This window comes from Polypterus senegalus, chromosome 10, assembly GCF_016835505.1.
Source record: "Polypterus senegalus isolate Bchr_013 chromosome 10, ASM1683550v1, whole genome shotgun sequence".
Lineage (NCBI taxonomy): Eukaryota > Metazoa > Chordata > Cladistia > Polypteriformes > Polypteridae > Polypterus > Polypterus senegalus.
In genome coordinates this window covers 92,811,020-92,817,019 of record NC_053163.1, presented here as the reverse complement: position 1 = coordinate 92,817,019, position 6,000 = coordinate 92,811,020, and the positions used below count along the sequence as shown (strand labels likewise).

The following is a 6,000-nucleotide window of genomic DNA, read 5'->3' as shown; positions in this document are numbered from 1 at the left end:
TGGATCATTCAAATAACATGTTTTCTCTATTGTATTAATTATTTTGGTTCATCCTCTTGGCTCAGCTTACTCCTGTTGTGCCTGTTTCTGCTGCTCTACAATGACTACAGGTCAAATATTGATGCTATACAAATAAGCACCTAATCACTATATCCACATTTTTGTTATATTTATTTGTGACAGTGTGGTTGTAAATCCTGTTTTTGGGTCATGTGAAGGGTTTATGGCTGTGTATTTTTCAAATTAGGTGTTTTGCCAAGTAATCCTTCGTGAAGGAAGTAGAAAGGCTAACTTTACCCCCAACAAATACATTAATGAGGACTGCCACTAGTTTCGTTCAATTTCTGACTCTGTTAGTAAATAATGTCTCTAAACAAAATGTATCCTTATGCTACAATAACACAATGTAATAGGAATAGTTTTTTTGCAGCACAATGATAATGAAATTTTGTAGAAACAGAGGAAGGATATGTAAAGTGAAACATTGTTTTCACCTGCATGCATCATTAGTACAAGGTAACGCTGATAAGCAGATAGGTAAAAACAATGATGAGTTAATGTGACAGTTAATCTAAACAATTCTTGTTACCATGTATTATACTTACTAAAAATGACTACATTCTTGCCTTTATATATAAAGGAGCTATATAAATAAAATGTAATATATTATTATTATTATTGTAAATCTAGACGTTAAAGCAGAGTAGGCCACAAGAGAGCATCACAAGCTCAGCCAGGCAAGAGGCACAGGAACATCTTGTTCTTGTTATGTTTTCTGAAGGTGGAAGTAACAACAGGGGAAGACAACTATTTCATCCTTGTATGTATGTTCAGGTGTAAAATTCCAACTATTATCTTTTTAATCATGTGTTTTTTCTCCACTCATAATACATTTGTTTTACTTGTACCAACTGATTTTATTTACATAAGCCATTATAATGTCAAGCTGGTTTTGCTTAGAGAAAAGGTAAAAAGAGTTGGCATATGAAATTCTTGCTTGTGTTGATTGAATCTGATTAAGATAAAACTGATGAGTAAAACTGCTGCTAAAATGTTTGTTTCCTTAGTATTACTTGTAGTGTAATTAATGTTCTTCAAGTATCCATCTAATTTTCATAGGCAGTACATTTCAACAAACAATGCCATTTATTTTGCAAGCCTATCATCGCCCTTAAAAATAATTAGAAAAAAAAAAAAAACAAGCTAGGTCTCATATTCTGCCCTAAGACAGATGAATTAGCAATTGTAAACTTTTACATATGCAACTAAAAAGTAATAAATTATAATTTTGTGGACATAGTAGTCCATTCTGTTTATTAAATATTACAATATCTACTTTAATTTTAAACTGTACAGAATTGCAGAGAACATTGGCCAATACCAACAGCAAAAAATCAAGTCATTACTCTTTATATTTTATTTTGGTATATTAATAATGTTAGATGTTTCATAATAAATAAACAAAGAATTTGCAGGGATTTTCCCTGTTGCTTTTAATTCCCTTTTTGGTTAAGTATTTGTTTATACAGTTCCATTTAAAGTGAAATTAACCACGCTGCAGGGATGGGAGGCATATTTGAAATCCAGCACGCTTCCTGTTCAGCAATAGTTTAGTATGAAACAAAAAATATACACACCCAAGTTAGTCCACAAAAGAATGTGAACCTGCTAAGAACCATAAGTCGTATGACCAAAAAATGTAATTCAGTTATGTTTTGTCATTAGTCCTGTATGATTCAGTGCTAAACAACTTTATTTCATAATCACTGCTGCTTGAAAGACTGAAAAAGTTCAGTAATGTTTGATGGAAGTTAGAGTTTCCAGGTTTTACCCAACTGTTGACTCTTAAGTAACCCAAAGACACAACCCTGATCTTTGTTGTTACATATAAACAGACTAAAATACAGGGAAAAAAGAAATTGTACTGGTGTTTTCTTGTCCTGACCCTCTCCTTTATAAACACAGAAAAATTACTATATTACATTAAGTAAACTTTTAAGAAAATTAAGAAACTTGCTCAGGCAGGGATCTATTTCCAGGGTGTTCCTATTGTGAACTGTCTCATAAAAATGAAAGCCAGAAAGCCACAATAAACTGGGTGACACATATGTTTTATGCAATTCATATACATCCAGATGAAATAAAAATAAAATGTTTCAAGATGTATGTATATGTGTATACTGACAAATATAAAGACATCATGAATCTAATTGATGCACTTCTTCTGGGATATTTTTATTTATTTATTTTATAACTTGCTTAAACTTGTTTTGCCACACAATATGCAACATAATAAAACTGGATGCCAGCCACAGAAATAATGAAATGTTTAAACATCCTTGATATCATGTGGAGGATGCCATTTAAGAGAAACTACTGCAGCAAGACTACATTTCAGCAACAGGGCACAAAAATCACAACAACAAAAAACAACGTAGGCTAAGACTAACTTATTTGTTACAAAAAAGTATTTAAAGTAAAGCAGCCTGTTTTCCTCATTACAGGTTTACATGCCACTTGCCATGCTTTTATCTATCAAAAAATAATAATAAAAAAAAAAACTTTTACTTTTTACAATTAGCAGGTTTACGTTGTCCATTTAATACACAAAAATAATGTTAAGGCTTCATTAAGAACAAACATTTTCACATAGGTCGCTTATGATATTAAAACTAACCTGACAGCAACTAGGAAGTAATATCTTCTGGTAAGTGTTGCAGAGTAATTGTCTCTAATGACAGCATCAGAAGTACAACTTTAGGGAATATTTTAAATAAACAACAATGTAGAAACTCTGCACTGACCTCCTATATAGGAAATGTTTTTATTTTATCCTAATACATTAAGACAGCCGGGACCTTCCAAATTGAACTAAACATTGCTACTTGCATTATTGTATTTTGTGGGTAAACATCAAGATATCTCCTTTATCTCTTTGTATATTCGTGTATCTAGTCATCTACAGAAAACAATGGAGCAACACAGTTATGAACTGTAAGATATTGTGATGAGCACTACCATACCTCAACGGACGAGTTTATCAATAAAATAAAGCTATGCATCTGCTTATCCTAAGGATTGGTCAAAATGCATTACCCTTTACATGCTCACAGAGACAAAAAATTATAAAATAAACAAACACATGCCTTTGTGTGCCTCTCACTTTCGTTGTCACTTTTTCTTTTAAATACTGCACGAACGACGGGCGATTGACATACTGAAAAAACAGATAAAGATCTGCCTTTCGCCTCTCCCAATGCAACTCTAATAGAAAGCTAAAGCGACACAGAATATACACTCGTGAATGCCAGGCTGCCACTGAGCTCTCAACCAAGTTATCTTCAACCTGACTTACTATATTCAGTACTTTTATTTCTTCTATCTAGTGTTACTGATACCGAATGACCTCAAGTGGCTCCGTCTCCGCCCATATACTGCGCAGCTGTGTTAGCTGGTACTTTTCCAAGTCAATATCCGGTGTCAGACAAATTGCCTTGCCTTTAGGAAATATATTGTATTATATACATATAAATATATATTAATATATATATATATATATACACACACACACACATACACTATAGTACTGTATATATAGAGACAGAGACATATCCAGACACATAGGGAAAGGGAGTAACCAAGAAAAACGTCATATTATACGCAAGGGACACGGTAAAGTATATAGTTTCTGTGCCAACAGAAAAAAGGGGGGCAAACTGGTGTCTGAGACAACACAAAGTTGTAATGCTCTTGTGTCTGTAACTGTCATGCAGCAGGGTTGTTCACCTGTTACAGTTCAGAAGGATACTGATCGAATGCCTGTCGTCAGCTTTTTTTTTCAATAGCGAAACATTTAAAATGAAGAGACATGTCAGCGAACACAGTGGTTCTCTCCGGCAGATGCAGAGTAGAAGAAGGAAACTCACCCGTTAAGGCGTCTCGTCCTGTGATGCGAAAGATTAATAAAAGCACAGCTGATAGGATCCTCTGCCTCTATGTGTGGCTCTTTCTCTTTATATGACTCCCTCATTCACTTTCACACAGAGCCACGACCCTTCAGCGTTTTTCTCTACCCACCTCCGCTAACTATGAGGTCCCTCTCGCACAGAACACCGAACCTCACACCTCAAGCGCTTACCGAGTATGTGCAGGATAATGATGGACGTCGCGCACGCCAATGACCGAGCACTGGGGGCGTGGCCACCGTTCTATTAGAACATAGATTTTTTTTATACATCAGTGGTGCAGTGGCTGGCAAAGCAGCTTTACAGGGAGCATTAGGTCGTTTAAGGCACATTTAAGGCATTTTTTATGTGTCCGTTTGGGGTTTGTGCAGGTATTCTAGTTTCCTCCTACATTCCAGTGATGACGAAACGATGATTGGCAACTGTAAATGCATCCCTTATGAAACAGTGTGAGACTGAGTAGGCCTTCTGATGGGCTGGTGCCTTTTCCTGGTTTAGTTCCTGTCCAGAACTTGATTTAACTTTCGCGAGTTTAAGCCCTCCATGACCCTTTATTGGAATAGATGAGTTGAGAAAGATAATAAATGTACACTGAAGATATTAAATTAAATTATATTTGGTTTAATTCTGGAGAAATACTAAAGTAAATGTTTATGATTATAAATGTCCATTTTAGTTTCTTAGAAAAAAATTAGCTAACATAAGTACAGTTTATTAAAATATTACTTCCGTAGGTACTGTAGGCAAGGTGCCAAAGCTTAAAAGAGCTCCCTTACACACCATCCCCTAGGCACATCCATAAACTCACATTATAAACATAACATTTGTCAGTAATAAATCAAGTACAAAGAATGAGTTAAAAAAAAAATCAAAAAGTTTATATTGGGTAAACTTCATTGTCCTCTTTTTGTTCAGTAGTGAATTTTTAATGAATGTAACAAACTACAGCATTTTTAAATGGATGAATTTTTGGAGCAACCACAACTTTTTTTAAGAACTTGCCATCCACCCAAGCTGAGAGGGGTGACCAAGAACCCAATGGTCACTCTGACTGAGCACCAGAGAAACTTTTAGAGGACAGCCATTATTGCAACATTCCCCCAAACTGGGCTTTATGGTAGAGTGGCCAGACAGAACTAAAAGACACATAGAAGCCAACTTGGAGTTTACAAAAAGGCACCAAAAGGATTCTCAGACTATAAGAAACAAGATTCTCTGATCTGTTGAAACAAAGATAGCGTCATGTCTGGTGGAAACCAGGTGCACTCATCACCTATGCAATGTCATTCAAATAGTGAAACTTGGTGGTGGCAGCAGCATGCTTTGGGGTTATTTTCCAGTGTCAGGGATTAAGAGGCTAGAATGGGTTTGGGAAAGTTAAATGGATCAAAGTTTTTTAGGTATTCTTAATGAAAACCTGATCCAGAGCACTGTGGACCAGAGAATGGGCTGAAGGTTCACCTCCCAACAGGACACAAAGCAAAGACAACATATAGCATAGGGACAACTTTTGGGAATATTCTTGAGTTGCCCAACCAGAGCCTAGACTTGAACCTAATCGAACACCTGAGAGAGACCTGAAATTCATCCAACGTAATAGAGCATGAGTGGTTCTGCAAAGATGAATGGCAGAAAATATGCAAATCCAAGTGTGCAAAGCTTGTTGTGTCATACAGAAGAAGACACTTACCTGGAATTGCTGCCAAAGATGCTTTATCTAAGCATGGAGTAAAGAGTCTGAACACTTGTGTCAATGTGATATTTCCATATTTAATTTTTATACATTTGTAAAAATGTCTAAAATCTTGTTCTTACTTTGTCATTCTTAGGTATCAAGTGTTGCCTGATGTGGGGAAAAAATAAATGTAAATGGTTTTAGCATAAGGCTTCAGCAAAACAAAATGTCAAAAAAGTGAAGTGGTCTGGATCCACTTATTGTATATATGCCTTGGAGCCATTCTTGCAGATGTCAGAACTTCCTAGTGTTCACAAAATATCTCTTGACTCCATTTTATCTCTTTTTTTCAGGCGCAGG

At 35.5% G+C, this 6,000-nt stretch overlaps 1 protein-coding gene across 2 annotated transcripts in view; it reads right to left on the bottom strand.

Moving 5' to 3' along the window:
• The window catches only part of cab39l1 (calcium binding protein 39, like 1), a 73,201-nt gene extending 69,047 nt beyond the window's left edge, over window positions 1-4,154 (bottom strand). Inside the window, exon 1 of one of the 2 annotated variants that reach the window (XM_039766214.1) lies at window positions 3,927-4,154. The gene's annotated coding sequence lies outside the window, so the exon portion shown is untranslated. Of the gene's footprint in view, window positions 1-3,146; window positions 3,240-3,926 lie in introns of those variants that run through there. The other variant, XM_039766215.1, reaches the window with a different exon arrangement.
• Window positions 4,155-6,000: the final 1,846 nt, after the last annotated feature.